This window comes from Heterodontus francisci, chromosome 1 (assembly GCF_036365525.1).
Source record: "Heterodontus francisci isolate sHetFra1 chromosome 1, sHetFra1.hap1, whole genome shotgun sequence".
In the NCBI taxonomy this organism is placed as follows: domain Eukaryota; kingdom Metazoa; phylum Chordata; class Chondrichthyes; order Heterodontiformes; family Heterodontidae; genus Heterodontus; species Heterodontus francisci.
In genome coordinates, this window is record NC_090371.1 from 277224653 (window position 1) to 277243551 (window position 18899).

At 41.9% G+C, this 18899-nt stretch overlaps 1 protein-coding gene across 9 annotated transcripts in view; it reads left to right on the forward strand.

Annotated features, from left to right (window-relative positions):
* The window catches only part of ccser1 (coiled-coil serine-rich protein 1), a 1304709-nt gene that overhangs the window by 638427 nt on the left and 647383 nt on the right, over positions 1 to 18899 (forward strand). The window lies entirely within an intron of this gene.

Below are 18899 nucleotides of genomic sequence, written 5' to 3' on the forward strand. Positions count from 1 at the left end.
CACATCAGGTTGATTCTGTAGTCTGAAGAAATAAAGACTGTCACGTGAGAAGAAAATTATTGTGTATGTGACTACTTCAACACTTTTGCCCCAGCATCTGACGGGTTGGCAGCAACATCAGATAGTTTCTTAGCAGAATGATGGCTGTTAGTAAATGGATGATGTAGTAATAGTCAGCTTAGCCAGGAGACTATTTACTCTTTGAAGAATTTTTTTTGATTTGTATATTGATTTTTAAATAATCTATTTTTTAAAATCAATATACAAACACAACAAAACGTAAGGTAAAATGAAGGCTAGATGGCTTATGTTCAAGATGCTCCTTTATTTTGTTGAAAATAATGATGAACTGGGTAGAAATGACCAATTGGGAAGCAGTGCCTTGTGCATTCTGGAGGAAGAAGTGAGGGTTGTGACTTTGGACTGACTTCAGAACTGAGGAGTTGATAGGGTAGATCGTGGAAAGCTATTTCCTCTGCTGGGGAATACAGAACAAGGGGACATAATAAGATTAGAGCTAGACTGTTCAAGGGTGATTTCTTCACATAAAAAGGGTAGTGGAAATCTGGAACTCTCTCGCCCCCAAAAGACTCTTGAGGTTGGGGTATTAAGGGGTACGGAACCAAGGCAGGTACATGAAGTTAAGATGCCAATCAGCCATGCTCGAAATGAATGGCAGAACAGGCACATATGGCTAAATGGCCTACTCCTGTTCCTATGTAGAGACACTGACCATGAGAAACTACACTACCGACTGGAGAGACTGTGCAACCTGTCCAGGATGCTGAGGGAGAGGCTGGGTGGGTGAGGAGTGGGGACACTGGGCTTTCCTTGTTGGTGAAGTCACTGCAGCAAAATCAGGAAGCATTTACGCTCAAAAAAGGGTAGTAGAAATTTGGAACTTCCTTCTCCAAACGACTGCGCATGCTGGCCCAATTGGAGCTTTCAGGATTTTGATCAATCGATTCTTGTTAGATAAGGCAATCAAGGGATGGAGAGAAAAGATAATGCAGATCATGATCTAAATGAATAGTAGAGCAGGATGAAGGACTGAATGGCCTCCATTGTTGCTATGGTATGCGCCTCTTTTTCTGGCACAAAATCTAGGCTGTCAGCCAGTGCAGTACTGTGGGAGTGCTGCACTGTCGGAAAGGCCACCTTTCAGGTGAGACATTAAACCTAGGTCCCGTCTTCCCTTCTCAAGTGGATGTAAAAGGTCCCATTGTGCTCTTCAAAGAAGAGCAGGGGAGTTTGCCTCAGTGTCCTGCCCAATATTTATCTTTCAACCAACACCTAGAAACATCTCGTTGCTATTTGTGAGACTTTGCTGCATTTCCAACATTACAACAGTGACTACACTTCAAAAGTACTCCATTGGCTGTGAAGTGCTTTGGGACATCCTGAGATCGTGAAAGGCGCTATATAAATGCAAGTCTTTCTTTTATATAGCCTGATGTTTCGATAACTGAGCTTTAAAAGGATATATATTTTGTAGGGATAATTCCGTAGAGAAAGATAAACCATGCCTGTAGCAAAAGTATCATTGAATATGCCTAAATTGAGCTCTATATACCAAGTATATATAGCTCCCCAGTGGAGAAATTAAGCTCTTATCTGTTGGAAGGATGACATTTTTCCAATTGAAGTCTTTAATGGAGCGAATACATTTTACATCGACAAGTCTGTTGAATGTAAACCATTCAGTGGAAAATCCTTTAGCATTGAAACAGTTTTCAACTTTACTGCTTTGCAAGTCTAGGTAAAGTCTGTGCTGAGGGCTTAATTTTCAAAAGCAAATGGCATGTACGTTTGTGAAACAAGGCACTTAAAGCTGATAAATGAACATTTAGTTAATAAAGGAATCGATATAAAAATTAATTGCTTGCAATTTTTTTGCGTGACACCAGTAGGGCAGGAAAGTTGTTAACATTTAATGGAGACAAGGAGTTATTTCTGAGCAGTTGGCACAAAGACCCACAAACTGGCAAATTAGCATGTGGGGAGAAAATTGTTTTCAAGGTAAACTAGCAAATTGCTGTTGGAGCTGTATTTCCATCTGGTTGTTTTTTTTTTAATGAGTGGGCTGCATTTCACAGTTAAGTTTTTGGCCGGCGTGCAATCCACATTTAGTTCAGTTGCTGAGTAAAAGAGCAAGCTGACGCTTATAGAGAGAAGGGATGTGTTGTCCAGGAACATGAGCAGTAAATTGAAGCAATTGCAAACTGGCTGCTTTATTTTTTTGAAGGGCCTGAACCAATGGTATTATGATTGGTATTTTGATTAAATTGCGATGCATGCTGGTTATGTGAACATCATCACAAACTGCTTGCAACTTCTAGGTGAAGCTTACAAAGGCAAATCAACCAGTAAGTTATACGGCCCCTGGTAATTTTTCAACTAGTGATTGTTAACATCCAATATTGAAAGTGTTTGAAATAAAACCAAAAAGTGCTGGAAATACTCAGCAGGTCTGGCAGCATCTGTGGAGAGAGAAGCAAAGTTAACGTTTCAGATCAGTGACCTTTCTGCAGATTTTGCTTTTATTGAAAATGTTTGAGCTTGTTTGATCAACTCAGGATCCTTTGATAGAGGTTGTCAGCAGACTGAGGCAGATTACTATTGAAATCGATAATATTTGTAATAAATGTAAACTAAACATTTTAAAATTTTGTTTTACTGTTTTAATGAGCTGTCTCATTTTACCATGCAAAGGATTGTATTCATAGAGCTGAGTAAAACCATAATATTTGCTGCTGAGGTAATTTTCTCAGTAAGAGGCACCAGCATAGAGCAGGAAGCCAATTTTGTTTCTACACATAACAGATGAGAAAAGCACAATTTTCTCCCCAGGGTTGGAAGAAGGACTTCCTTCGACAGTACTGCCGGCAAGGGGAACTATGCAGGTTTGCCACTGCACATTCCAACCCAGTTTCACAAGCAGAGGTTGTCAGACATACAGGCGGTGCAGAAAAACAGAAGAAAAATACTGCAGAGGCCGAAAATCCAAAATAAAAACAGAAAACGTTGGAAACACTCAGCGGGTCAGGCAGGAGAGAGAAAAACAGAGTTAACATTTTAGGCTGATGACTTTTCATCGCAACAACCAGTTATGACAAAAAATCATCGGCTTGAAAGTAAACTGCATAGCCAAGATTTTTTGATTAGTGTTAACCTGTTTAACATAACTAAATTAAAGTGGCACCCAGTTCTGATGTAAGGTCATAGACCTGAAAAGTTAACTCTTCTTCTCTCTTCACAGATGCTGCCAGACCTGCTGAGTATTTCCAGCACTTCCTGTTTTTATTTCAGACTTCCAGCATCCCCAGTATTTTGCTTTTAAATTAAAATGGCACCCATCAGAAAAACAAAGCTACAAATCCCCTCTATTATTCCTGACACCCTGAAAATATAGCTACAGGGAAGTAGAACAAGCTTGACCATAGATTTTATGAGCACTGGACTTTGAAACATGATTATGTTTTAAAAACTATAATTTTTAAAAGGTTAAGATGGAATTTGGAAAGAAAGGTGACCTCACACCCACTCTGTGAAAGGACAAGACAGAAATATTGGTTACCAGGACAACAGAGAACATAGATCAAAGACTTTGTTTTTGGAAAAAAACAGAGATTGCAGGGGTAACACCTGAATAACAATGTGTTTTATCCTCCTAGACTTTTGGGTTGTAAACAAGGTGTCATTGATTCTAAAGATGCAAATGTACCAGGCAGCTGTTAACACCTGGGAACAACGGAAGTCCCAGGTTGCTCTGTGAAACCAGACTTCTGGACTTTGCATATTGGAACAGGACAATAAGTTGTTGACGTTTGGTTCCAGATAAATTTAACAGATTTTCTGAAGGCAGACAGATCGTAAGAAGGGAATCCAGTGGTGGCAGCCTCGAGAGGGAGAAAGGGAACACCTGCTCTCGGAAGCCTAAGACAGCAAAAGGCTGCGAAGACTGGAACCTGTTTTGAAAGTTGAAATTCTCAGAGAAGTTAAAGCCCAACAGGATCACCACAAATCACCTTATTCGTGGACATCCAGGTTGAAAATGCTCGGAGAAGTGAGCGAAGAGGGCACTGATTTTTGAAAAGGTCTTGGGGAGATCTAACCTATTGCAACTGGGAGGAGTTTGAGACTTTGAACCACAAAGATTTTGGCATCAAAGAGGACTGTGTAACATAAGTGAGATTTCCAAGTATTTTAAATAAGTAAAGAAAATACCTTTCTTTGTAATTTGGGGTATCAGCTGCTTACAAAGTTCTATTTGGTTAATGGGGATTTCTTTAAATTTAGTTATAATAAGACTTGAAACATGAAATAAATTGTTCTGGGGGTTCATTTCTCATATTTTTCACATTAACGATCTCACGGAGGTCATAACACTAATCTCTTTTTGCAAATAGCAACCCTAGGAAGAATCACAGTGCATGATAATTACATTTGTTTAAATAAGTAATAACTGTGGTGTACAGGTCCTTCAAGTGAATACTCTGGTTGTCTGATTAAAAATGAATAGAATGAGTTATTTTGCATCTATATTCAGGTAGACATGTGCATGCATAATTAATTCACAACAGCTTTATTGAAACAGAAGTACACATTGGTACTGTGGGAGCTAACTTGGCTGTGGGATGCTGAAGTTGGAGATAGTATGGCACTGACACAGCTGATGGAGCCTGTGACCCACAATAATGAACTGCGGCACATAGGGACTGTGCTGAGTCTCCCAGCCTAGTCAGAAAACATAGGTTAAGTTAATCCAAAGATAAATTTTTGATCAGTAAATGATTTAATTTAGGACGTCGTGAGCATTCATAATTATATTCACTATTCATTTCAGTACAACTGCGATTTTAACTTAAATGCTTTCTTTGTCGTTTTGAGGTTGGAGGAGTTTGAGATGATTACTGCTGTGTATTCAGGCATCTACAATGTGGTTTTGCATAATATACTTCTATTATGTAGCTGTTTTGTTCCTTGTGCTGATATGTTCTACAGGATCTTGGCTGTTTGCCTCTTCATCATTGTTGCATATTTTAGGGTCAGTGCAGATCGATCAGTGCTTACCGATCATTGCGCTTTCAGCTTCCCACAGATGTTTTGTGGGCATTAAGCAGCAACTTTCGTCATCAAGAGCCTAATCCACTGTGGCATCTACCACAGGGGATCTGGGACCTGTTTGACCAGGTTCTCAACCAATCTGATTAAAAAATCCTCACTGAGCCTTGCAGAGTCTAAACCAGGAAGTGTAAGTTAGAATATTTAATTCAATGTAAAATGATGTACAGAAAATGAAATAAAGAGAGGGAAAAGGAAGGGATTAAGAGAGATAAGAGACAGAAAGAGAAAGTAAAAAAATGTGTATTTTTAAAAAATCTCCAATGATTAAAATCTGAAGGAATGGAAGTCCTCATAAGTAAATTTTCAATGCCAGAGATGTTGTTTGATCGTAACAAAGACATTAAAAATTCACTTCCCCTTGAATGGACAAGGCCTAACTCTGGGTTTAGTGGATATCTACTGGGTAAATACAACAACTTCACGCTAATGCATGTGTATTAATGGTGAGGTATTGGTGTGACGGAACTTGTGGAAGAGTAGGGCAACTTGGACAGAAACTTCATTTTGGATGAGATGTTAAACCAAGGCCCTGTCTCTGCTCTCAGGTTAGAGGTAAAAGATCCCATGACGTTATTTTGAAGAAGAGCAGGGGAATTCTCCCCCAGTGTTCTGGCCAATATTTATACCTCAATCAACATCACAAAAACAGATTATCTGGTCATTATCACGTTGCTGTTTGTGGGATCTTGCTGCGTGCAAATTGGCTGCTGTGATTTCTACATTACAACAGTGACTACACTTCAGAAGTGCTTCAATGGCTGTAAAGTTTTGCCCACAAAACTTCAATGGCTTTGGTATGTCCTGAGGTCATGAAAGGTGTTATATAAATGCAGGTCTTGCCTTTTTTTTTAAAACTGCATTTGTGCGAACTCATGGAATTGCTGTCTGATTTACTCCATAAGTGCTGATAGCCTCACCAATATTCCTGCTGCAAAATCCCAGTCGCTATGTTTGTGGATGTGTGCATGTGGTTGGGTGGATGTGTTTTTCCATATGTCTGTGTATTTGTGTATGTGTGAAGGCTTTGCAGTTTGGGCTCTGGGGTCTGTTTGCTACTTTGCAACATTTGTCTTTATGCATTCCCAGGGGAATAAAAATCCATTTTTTTTTCTTTCCCAAAATTTTGTTTTAACGATAATTTTTTAAAAAAGGTGCATGTTGAGAGTAGATATTCAAATTGGGGAGATTTCTTTTTTAAATGTCACAATGGAGAAAATTTTTCTGGCAAAATAACGATGAGTTAAACACACTTTCCATTATTAATGAGTAAATCATCCAGCAACTTTTGGTGAGGAAGAGATACCCCATGGATTGCGAACCACCTTAAATTTCTGGACCACTTGCACTGCTCTGCTGTTAGCCTCAATGAAACGTCAGCTCGCCTTCAACCTCCCCGTGAGTTTCAAGAAATTGTTGCATTTGTGCAATTATGAATTAACGTCGCTGCAGAGAGTTAGGGCTGGTAGTTAACAGAATAACAGCGTAGCGACTCTTTTAATGATGAGATTTATGTTTCTGCAATTCCACTGGACCTCTTCACCCAAAAAGGGAACAATTGAAACTCTGAAGTCTCATTCCTACGGTCATAAATTGTGGTTAGAGATTTTTAAATTGTAAAATGTTTTAAATGTTCTTACTTTTCCTTTCTGCCTCTTTGTCTCTTCGGCAATTCGTTCTTCCCCTCTCTATTTCTCTTTCTGAACTTGATTTAACTCTAATTCATCTAATGTCCTCCTTTGTCCTTCCTCTGTTTCTTTCTCGTTCCTTAAATCTCATTGGTTAAGGGGATACACTGTTGGTCCCATTGTTCACCAAGGCCTCAGATGCCCCGTTGCCCCTTTTATCAGTTCTCACTTCCAGCAATTTGCAGTGCAAATCATTTTCGAGCTGAAGGGTGAGGGGAAAAGTATAATAGGACATGCTGCAAAATATCCCACTCGAGAAAATAACAGCCTTATAATATTGGCAAGTGAAATGACTTTGTCATTCTGTTTCCAAGCACAGAAAAAGGGCTGCGCTGCAGCAGTAATTCTAATTTACAGACAAGCACCAATGTGTACTGTGATAGTACCAACTACAAACAGGGAAATTCTCCAGCTCGTCTACTTTAACTTTGGCAGGAGAGGCATGGAAATTCCGGTAAAAATGGAGTTCAGCTTATTGGCTCTTGTGCGGAAAGAGCAGTGGTCAATTCGGAGACCCCCTTGAGGAAATTTTTCCGCATAAGTTCCATTCCAATTGGTGTCATTCTAAGAAAAACAACCTTCTCCAATTGAATCCTTGAACTTGAAAGATCGCACCAAGCAGAGTAAATCATCCTTAAAAGTGCAATTTTAAATATCAACAGAGGTCCTGCACACGGATACTCCACACAGATTAAAATTTACGTCAAATTCATGGGCATAACCTTTCTAACTCATTCATTAGTGTAGTGCTCCTAACCCATCAGATCATCCTGACTTGTGTACTGTAAATCTTATCAAATCTATTTCTGTGGAGTATTTTCTCTCTGTCTACTCCTCCTGAGTCAGCACCACTTTGCTCCCTGTTAAAACTCTGCAGTTTTAAGGACTTATTTTTCCTGCCACAGAGCTTTTTCTTTCCACATAGACAATGCAGTCTTGCTTTTAATGACCACATAGTGACTGTATTTGGCAAAGCAATCCAATTAATCCCATTCTCCTGCCCTTTTCCCATAGCCTCGAAAATTCTACCCCCACACCAATCCCCCCCACCAACAGCCTGTCAAGTATTTAACATGCCACAATATTTCTTCGGAGAATATTTGTTTTCTAAATCCTTTCGATGTCAGCCAAATTTTTAGGTTCGATCCACTGAAAATGCAAAAGGATTTTAACGATTGCTTGAAGCTCATTGCCTGATGTGTCACTTCAAGGACAGCAAGCTGCACTCCGCGAATGTGGAACAAATCACCGCGCTAGATCTGTTGGGCCAATGCTCATTTCTAGAATGCACTAATGGAGAAGAAGTGAAAGTAGTAAAGTCATACATCAGATGCAGTTTTATGCGGCAAAAGATTATTTCCTTCCTCACTGTACACCTTTCGTTTTCTCTGAGGTAGAATTTGATCTAAAATATGCTTGAAAGCTGGTGGGAATGTACTTTGCCCTGCATGTCCTAGTTTGCCAGACTAGAAAAAGTTCCTTCATTCGTTATCCTTGGCAGTGCGCTCCTGTTTCTATAATTAGCACTGTTAGATGTGAATTCCCAAAGTGGAGGAAGACAGCAACATGGTTAATGAAAGTGAACATTCCATATCACACTGCACAAGGTGCATTTAGGGAGTGCACTAATAGTTCTCTCATTTGTCCTCCACCTCTTGACAGCCCCTCTTGTTCTTTGCTTCTATTAATACACCAACAGTAACCTGAATATTGGCTAAATTTAACACCTTAAGGAGTCGTTAATAACACTAGACTGAGGACCCAGAGAATTAAGTGGAAATGCAGCAAGCCTCTCATTTTTTTGGTTGATAACTGAGATTTTTCTTCTAATCTTTCATTTTGTGACAATATTATTTTGGAATGCCCTAGATCGTACCCTCATTTTACTTTGTTCGACAATTCTATTAAAAGTGGCAGATTGCCAAATGAAATGGCACGCAGTACCACAAATAAACACAGTTGTTTGTGTGACATTTGGGCTGTGTATTGCCACAGATATTTAATTAGAGCAAAACAATTGCTAAAATTAACCTGCCTAACATCATTTGCTACTTAACTTTGGTTTTCTCAGTCATGTTTCTGTTCAGATATTGAGGTTAAAGAGGTTGTTTTAGCATGTGACAAAACTGAATATTTTATAAGAAGGTTAGTATCAGTGGTAGCCTATTGTCTCCGTGAGTCAGAAGATAATGACTTCAAGGCATTATCCATGATCAAGGCTGACACTTCATTGAAGTGCTGAAGGAGTGCTGCAGTGTTGGGGGTGCCATCTTTTGGACGAGATGCCAAAGTGTTGCTCTCTCTGCCTTCTCAGGTGGACATAAAAGGTTCTGTGGTACAGTTCAAAGCAGAGAAGGGGTGTTCTCCCCAGGGTACTGGCCAACACTCTGAATAAAACATTATCTTTCTCTCCTATACATGGTATTTGCAATTTTTGTTCTTTAGTTTTATTTTAAACATGTGATTGTTACAAAGTCAATGATTTGAGAAATGGATGCTAATGGCAAAGCTCAGTTTTCAAGATGGTAACAAATTTCCCGTGCTTAAGATCACTTTTTCTACCTTGATCTCTTACATCATGTTAAACTCCTAACAGGGTCCTCTCCTCTTCATGGCTCCAGCTAAAATCTTTAACCTTACCAGTATGAAGTAGTACAGCTGTTCATTGTGGACGGTAGTCATGAAACACAAATATCTCCTCCCTCCAAGTTCAAACAAGTGCACTTTCCATCAAAGTTATCCAATTAGCAGCAGGAATTCTGATGTTTTATTTGTCCTTCATAGGCTAGAGGTCAGACATATGACCCCCTTGGTGCTCTGATTGGAGCTTAACTAATCCAGTTTAGGAAAGGGATCTAACATGACATCTTACTGTGGTTTATGGGTCATTACCTCACAAGGCAGTCCTTTTTAGATGCTGAGTCATCCGGTAGAAAAGTCAGACTTTGGGCCCCAAATGTCTTGGGGTCCATTCTGCTCAGAGGCATAGTGAAACCCAACATGTTCCCTAGCCCAACCTGGAGACCCCTCTCAAATCTCATGGATACGGTCATCACATTTTTGGGGTGGGCTACAGGGCATAAAGGACAACCTTCCCAATGTATCATCAGAATTCCACCAGACACACCAGTAAAATGACAAACATGGGGTGGATCCTTGCTGGACTGAGTTCCACCCCATTTTCCACCTCGCCTCCCTGTGTGTCCCCCTGCTCCCCCAACCACCCTTCCCCATGGGCTGATCTGTCTCAAATCCATCCATGGCCTGATCTGAGTTTTGGGCATTTACAATCACCAAGGAGCTGCCAATTCTGGCAAAATAAAATTTGGCATTAAATGCTCAATGTAATGATCTGCATGTTAACCCCACCCTTCCCCGCGACAGGTGGGAGATGGTTGGGAGGGGGTTAAAAATGAAAAAACAGGAATGCAACCCCAACCTGCCACTTATATGTCCGTTGCCACCTCTACAGAGGCACATTATATGTCGCCCAAGTGTCCGGCTGTGGCGTGCCAGGACACTTCATTAACATATTTAAGTTGGGCTGCCACAGTGCAGATAGGGGCCCAATTTAAGTTTTAAAGTTGCTGTGCAGTTTTCCCAGGGAATGAAAGGGAGGCAGGAGCTTCCGGCTTCACGTGGAAAGCAGCTCTTCAAGCGCTCCTCCTGGGCCTGGAGGAGCAGACCTGCTCCCCCATCCAGCCCCTCAAGCAAGCCTCCGGCCTCCTCTTGGCTGAGCCTAGCCTCGCCTCTCTCACATGCCTGCTGCAAATAGAAACCTTAAATTCACCAGGACCTCTACGCCCCCGGCCTTGTCGGGTTCTTCAGCTATTTTTGGCCTGCCCCGCCTCTCATCGGGACCCAAATCTTTAGAAAAGACCATTGCAAGAAATCCATTCATCACATGCAAAATGCATTATAAGTTTATATAACTCTTATTTATTCCTCTTCATTCTGCTGCCTTTAGCTCTGATGAAGGAAGAACAAATCAAAAAAATTTGAGAAATGAATGTGAAAGGTTAAAGGCTTGTTATATTTTGTAGTCTTGTCACAATTGTTAATTTTTAATTATTTGCTCTAAAAGCCTTCACCTCACTAGTGTGGAGCTGAACTGTGAAAACAAAGGTTAATAAAGAAATTATTTATTTTTCTGTCCTTGTCATTTGGTAGCTTACACATTACTTTTAGAGGATTGGTTCTGAAGTCATTCAGACAGGAGGAAAGAGTCCTAAATGTTTTGTGTTCGCTGAATTCGGTGATCTAGATAACTACTTGATGCAGTCCAGACTGCTGGCACATATAAAGTGAACCATCTTATGTCAGTGAATGAGTTTTATAGTTAAAGGGGAGTGTTCACAGCTTATTTCGAAAGTAAATGTTGATTTTCCTTGAAATTAAATTGTGTGGGGATTTTTACAGATAAAATGCTTGTGACATTTTCCCACCACAAAGATAATAAGGATGACTGGCAACAATAATGAGAGACTAAAAGACCTATAAATAGGAATCCATTGAAAAGCATGCCAATGTGGTTTATGTTAGCAAAGAATTAATAGGATGATTGACCAAGAAGCTGGATTAAATGTTAGCTAGCCTGCTCTGTACAGCTACTTTAACAGCTGGTTATTTTGCTGTGTAGTGTCACTCGGGTTAGATCATGACTTTATGCGTTAATGTGAACCGGTGTTAGCGAGACAGCAGCCCATTTTATATTGCTCCATGATTCTTACTTCCATCAAACTTATTGACACCCGTTTTAGACTGTCTCACAAAGTTGTCACACACCAACTGTATGCCAGCAATATTGGATCTTCCGAGAAAATTGGCCGGAATTTTACTGGCATGCCGTGGGTCATACTGCTGAGACTAAGAGTGGGTCCCAAGGCCGCACCAGTGAACGACAGGACTGCGGAGGAGATTTTACTGGCAGCGGCCAATTGAAAGGGCCGGTAGCTCAGCAGCGCCACCAATAGAGGCGCTGAGGCTGCAGGGGGAGAAAGAGAGGGCGCTTCCATTGTTGAGATGTCCTTGATGGGCCGGGAGGTCCCTGCGATCGGAGGGGTGAACCCTCCTGTGGTGGCGTTGGAACCATGGGAGCAGTCATTGCTGCTGGGGTGCCCCTCCATGGGACATGGAGCCTGTGAGAAGGAAGGCTACTCCCCACCCCTCCACCAACCCTTGTAAACCACTGGGAGGCTGCCTCAATGTACCCGGTGGTCTCTACATGTGGCGGGGGGAAATCCCGATGCTGGTAAAATGCCGATGGAGGCGTATAACGGCCATTATTAGGGCAGTTAATTACATTAATTAGCCGCCTGCTTCCGGTCAGCGGCCAGCCATGTTGTTGCCATTCCCCAACTTTCGAAATATCCCATGACGGCAGGAAGACATCCATCCCGATGTGTTCCGACACCATTATACCAGCCCGTCTCTGGATGGCTGGTAAAATCCCAGCCGATGTCATGTTATTGACTGCAGCCTGATAGGGATTATACAAACATACGAGTATATGAATTAGGAGCAGGAGTAGGCCATTTGGCCCCTCGAGCCTGCTCCACCATTCAGTAAGTTCACGGCTGAACTGATTACTCCACATTTCCACCTACCCCGGATAACCTTTCACCCCCTTGCTTATCAAGAATCGATCTACCTCTGCCTTAAAAATATTAAAAGGCTCTGCTTCCACTGCCTTTTGAGGAAGAGAATTCCAAAGAATCACGACCCTCTGAGAGAAAAAAATTTCTCCTCATCTCTGACTTAACTGGGCGACCCTTATTTTTAAACAATGACCCCTAGTTCTATATTCTCCCACAAGGGGAAACATCCTTTCCACATCCACCCTGTCAAGACCCCTCAGGATCTTATATGTTTCAATCAAGTTACCTCTTACTCTTCTATATTCCAGCGGATACAAGCCTAGCCTGTCCAATCTTTCCTCATAAGACAGCCCGCCCATTCCACGTATCAGTCTAGTAAACCTTCTTTGTACTGTCTCTAACACATTTACATCCTTCCTTAAATAAGGAGACCGATACTGTACACAGTACTCCAGATGTGGTCTCACCAATGCCCTGTATAGCTGAAGCATAACCTCCCGACTTTTGTATTCAATTCCCCTTGCGATAAATGATACCATTCTATTAGCTTTCCAAATTATGTGCTGTACCTGCATACTAACCTTATCCGATTCATGGACTAGGACGCCCAGGTCCCTCTGCATCTCAGAGCTTTGCAATCTCTCATCATTTAGATAATATGCTTTTTTATTCTTCCTGCCGAAGTAGACAATTTCACACTTTCCCATATTATACTCCATTTGCCAGGTCTTTGCCCACTCACTTAACCTATCTGAACAAATTGTTGGTGCTGTGGGCTGACAAGTCCGCAGGTCCTGATGTCAGAGGGCAGCTCCAACAATTTGTTCAGTCCCACTTCCCTGGTGATTGTAATTTTCTTGAGTTCCTCCCTCCCTTCCATTTCCTGACTTACAGCTAATACTGGGGTGTTACTTGTATCCTCAGTAGTGAAGACAGCGCAAAATACCTGTTCAATTCATCTGCCATCTCCTTATTATCCCTTATTAATTCCCCAGACTCACTTTCTATAGGACCAACGCTCACTTTGTTAACTCTTTTCATTTTTAAAATATCTATAGAAACTCTTACTATCTGTCTTTATATTTCTGGCTAGCTTTCTCTCGTACTCTAATTTTACCTTCCTTATTAATCTATTAGTCATCCTTTGCTGTTTTTTATATTCTGTCCAATCTTCTGACCTGCCTCCCATCTTTGCGCAATTATAGGCTTTTTCTTTAAGTTTGATACTATCTTTAACTGTTTTAGTTAACCACAGATGGCAAGTTCCACCCTTGGAATTTTTCTTTCTCGTTGAAATGTATCTATTCTGTGTATTCTGAAATATCCCTTTAAATGTCTGCCACGGCATCTCTATTAACCTATCCCTTAACCTAATTTTCCAGCTCACTTTAGCTAGCTCTGCTTTCATGCCCTCATAATTGCCCTTATTTAAGTTTAAAATACTAGTCTTGACCCACTCTTCTCTCCCCCAAACTGAATGTAAAATTCAATCATGATTGCTGCTACCTAGGGGTGCCTTAACTATGAGGTCATTAATTAATCCTATCTCGTTGCACAATACCAGGTCTAGTATAGCCTACTCTCTGGTTGGCTCCAGAACGTACTGTTCCAAGAAATTATCCCGAAAACATTCTATGTACTCTTCATCTTGGCTTATCTCTGCCCATCTGATTTTTCCATCGATATGGAGGTTAAAGTCCCCCATAATTATCGCTGTACCTTTCTGACAAGCTACCATTATTTCTTCCTTTATACCCCATCCTACAGTGTGGTTAATGTTAGGTAACCTGTACACCACTCCCACAAGTGACTTCTTGCCTTTATGATTTCTCATCTCTACCCAAACTGCTTCTATATCCTGGTTTCATGAACTTAGGTCATCCTCTCTATTGCGCTAATACCATCATTAATTAACAGAGCTACCCCTCCACCTTTTCCTAATTTCCTGTCCTTCCCAAATGCCATATGCCCTTCAATATTCAGGCCCCATTCTATGTTATCCTACATCCATGTCTCTGTAATGGCTAAACGATCGTACATATTTATTTCTATTTGCGCTCTCAGTTCATCTGTTTTGGTTCGAATGCTATGTGCATACAAATAGAGTTTTTAGTTTTGTCCTTTTATTATTTTTGTAACCTCGAGCCTTCTCTGTTGATTTACTCTTAGATTTGTACGCTCTGTCCTTTCCTGTCACAGTCTGTTTATCATTTCCCATATTAATACTTTTCTCTCTTGTCTTGTCTCTACTCCTTGATTTATCATTTCTTCCCAAATTCGATCCCTTGCCCCCACTATTTAAAACCCTCTCTACTTCCCCAGTTATGCAGCTCGCTACAACACTGGCCCCGGCACGGTTCAGGTGTAGACCATCCCAATGGTACAGCCACCACTTTCCCCAGTACTGGGCCAGTGCTCCACAAACTGGAACCCACTTCTATTGCACCAGTCTTTGAGCCATGTATTAATTTCTCTAATCTTAATTGCCCTATGCCAATTTGCACGTGGCTCAGGTAGTAATCCAGAAATTATTATCTTTGAGGTTCTGCTTCTTAGTTAGGTGCCTAGTTCCTCATACTGACTATGCAGAACCTCTTTCCTTGTCCTGCCCATGTCGTTGGTACCTACATGGACCATGGCGACTGGATTCTCCCCCTCCCACTGTAGGTTCCTCTCCAGCCCTGAGCAGATGTCCCGAACCCTGGCACTGGCCAGGCAAGACAGCCATCTGGACTCTCACTCTTTGCTGCAGAGAACAGTCTCAATCCCCCTAACTATAGTGTCCCCTACTATCACTACATTCCTTATTTCTCCCTCCACTTGAATGGCTTCCTGTACCATGGTGCCATGGTCAGGTTGCTCATCCACCCTGCAGCCCCCACTCTCATCCAAACAAGCTGAAAGAACCCAAACCTGTTGGACAATCACAAAGGCTGAGACTCCTGCTCTCTGGGTCCCCTTACCTGCCTCAGCTGCAGCCACACTCTCCTGTCCCTGATCACTGACCAAATCAGATGACCCTCCTTTAAGGGGCTGTGACCACCTCCTGGTACAAAATGTGCAGGTAATTTCCCCCTCCCTAATGTGTCACAGTGTCTGCAACTCGGACTCCAGTTCCATGACTCTGAGCCGAAGGTGTTCGAGCCGCAAACACTTACTGCAGATGTGTTTGCCCTGGATCACACTGGCATCCAGGAGCTCCCACATGAACAAAGAACAGTACAGCGCAGGAACAGGCCATTCGGCCCTCCAAGACTGCCCCGATCTTGATTCCTGCCTAAACTAAAACCTTCTGCACTTCCGGGGCCCATATCCCTCTATTCCCATCCTATTCATGTATTTGTCAAGATGCCTCTTAAATGTCGCTATCGTACTTGCTTCCACCACCTCCCCCGGCAGCAAGTTCCAGCACACACCACTCTCTGTGTAAAGAACTTGCCTCGCACATCCCCTCTAAACTTTGCCCCTCGCACCTTAAACCTATGTCCCCTAGTAACTGACTCTTCCATCCTCGGAAAAAGCTTCTGACTATCCACTCTGTCCATGCCGCTCATAACTTTGTAAACCTCTATCATGTCGCCCCTCCACCTCCGTCGTTCCAGTGAAAACAATCCGAGTTTATCCAACCTCTCCTCATAGCTAATGCCCTCCAGACCAGGCAACATCCTGGTAAACCTCTTCTGTACCCTCTCCAAAGCCTCCACGTCCTTCTGGTAGTGTGGCGACCAGAATTGCACGCAATATTCTAAGTGTGGCCTAACTAAAGTTCTGTACAGCTGTAGCATGACTTGCCAATTTTTATACTCGATGCCCTGACCGATGAAGGCAAGCATGCCGTATGCCTTCTTGACTACCTTATCCACCTGCGTTGCCACTTTCAGTGACCTGTGGACCTGTGCGCCCAGATCTCTCTGCCTGTCAATACTCCTAAGGGTTCTGCCATTTACTGTATACCTCCCACCTGCATTAGACCTTCCAAAATGCATTACCTCACATTTGTCTGGATTAAACTCCATCTGCCATTTCTCCGCCCAAGTCTCCAACCGATCGATGATCTGCTGTATCCTCTGACAATCCTCATCACTATCCGCAACTCCACAAACCTTTGTGTCGTCCGCAAACTTACTAATCAGACCAGCTACATTTTCCTACCAATCATTTATATATACTACAAAGAGTAAATTCCCAGCACTGATCCCTGCGGAACACCACTAGTCACATCCCTCCATTCAGAAAAGCACCCTTCCACTGCTACCCTCTATCTTCTATGACTGAGCCAGTTCTGTATCCATCTTGTCAGCTCACCTCTGATCCCGTGTGACTTCACCTTTTGTACCAGTCTGCCATGAGGGACCTTGTCAAAGGCTTTACTGAAGTCCATATAGATAACATCCACTGCCCTTCCTTCATCAATCATCTTCGTCACTTCCTCAAAAAACTCAATCAAATTAGTGAGACACGACCTCCCCTTCACAAAACCATGCTGCATCTCGCTAATAAGTTCATTTGTTTCCAAATGGGAGTAAATCCTGTCCCGAAGGATCCTCTCTAATAATTTCCCTATCACTGACGTAAGGATCACCGGCCTATAATTTCCTGGATTATCCTTGCTACCCTTCTTAAACAGAGGAACAACATTGGCTATTCTCCAGTCCTCTGGGACCTCACCTAGCCAATGAGGATGCAAAGAGTTCTGTCAAGGCCCCAGCAATTTCTTCCCTTGCCTCCCTGAGTATTTTGGGGTAGATCCCATCAGGCCCTGGGGTCTTATCTACCTTAATGCTTTGCAAGACACCCAGCACCTCCTCCTTTTTGATAATGAGATGACTGAGACTATCTATACTCCCTTCCCTAGGCTCATCATCCACCAAGTCCTTCTCTTTGGTGAATACTGATGCAGCAGTAATACACATGCTGCAGCTGTGACACATCACCTGACCTGCCATCCTTAATGCGTTTTAATTAACTAATTATTTTATTATTTATTTTATTTTCCTTTTTTAATTTTATTAAGCTTACCACTAGTTCCTTGACTATTTTAAATGTTAGGATTAGAATGGACCTTAACCATTTCCCAGATATTCACCAAACAGGTAGCTCCTTCCCCAACCAATCACCTACCTGCTTGCCTGTGATGTCACACTTGATTTTCTTGAATGAGCTTGTTCCACTGAAAGAGGATCCCATAAGATAGAGGATAGGATAGCCTCTCCCGGCTCTCCGCGCTCTTTTCAATGAAGCCTCTCCCGGCTCTCCGTGCTCTCTTGAATGAAGCCTCTTCCCGCTCTCTGCGCTCTTTGTCATGTCACAAAATAAAAACAGAAAATGCTGGAATCACTCTGATGAATGGTCATTGACCTGAAATGTAAATTCTGTTTCTCTCTCCACCAATGCTTCCTGACCTGCTGAGTGTATTCCAGGATTTTCCTGTTCTTATTTCAGATTTCCACCGTCCACAATATTTTGCTTCAGGATCACATTTTGGATTTTTGTTTTGGTGGGAAGGAGGTCATATTGACGTTGGGTGATAATATAAGACAAATGATATTGATTCTACTGCCCGTTACACACCTCTCCAGATTTTCCTTTCTTCGATTTTCCGTGGGAATGAAAATCCAGGAGAGATGTATAGCAGACGGCTGATTCAATATCACCATTTTATATTGTCAGCTAAAGCCAAAATTGCCCTCATGGTGTGTTGGAGGTTTAAGCAATGATGTCAAAGGACATGCAAAGCAAACAGATGACACTTCTATCCAGGGAGAGAGGGAGGCCCATTCTGAGGTATTTGTGTGCTTCTTCAGTCACTGGTTACAGATTGACATTTGGCATAGGTGTTACCTAAACTGCTCACCTGGGTGAAGCAATGGTGTATGACCAGAGTAGAATTAGAAAACTGCAAACTTTCAAAGATGGAGCAAACCTGATGTTCTGATTAAATTAATTCAAAGAGAAATTGTGTGATGAAAGCAATCCTTTTTCTCTTGAGCATGCATGATTATTTTCTATAGTTGTGAGTTATTACATAGAGACAGGCAATTAATAAAATGCATCAGCAAGATACTGTGAATGTTGGAACTCTGCAATAAAAGCAGAGAATGCTGAAAATACTCAGCAGGTTCAGGCGGCATCTGTGGAGAGGGAGACAGAGTTAACGTTTCTGGTCGATGACCTTTCAGCCTTTCACCTGAAACGTTAACTCTGTTTCTCTTCTCCACAGATGCTGCCTGAGTATTTCTAGTTTCTTTTGCTTTTATTTTACAAAATAAAACACATCGATGGTTTGTGCTTGTGGCTCAGTTGGTAACATGCTTGCCTCTCAGTCACAAAGTTATGGATTCACATCCCACTCCAGGACTTGAGCACAAAAATGAAGGATGACACTCCAGTGCAGTACTCCATGGGCATTCTACACTGTTGGCTGTGTGTTTTTTTTGGATGAGATGGTAAACCCTCTTATGTGGACGGAAAAAATCCCATATCAATATTT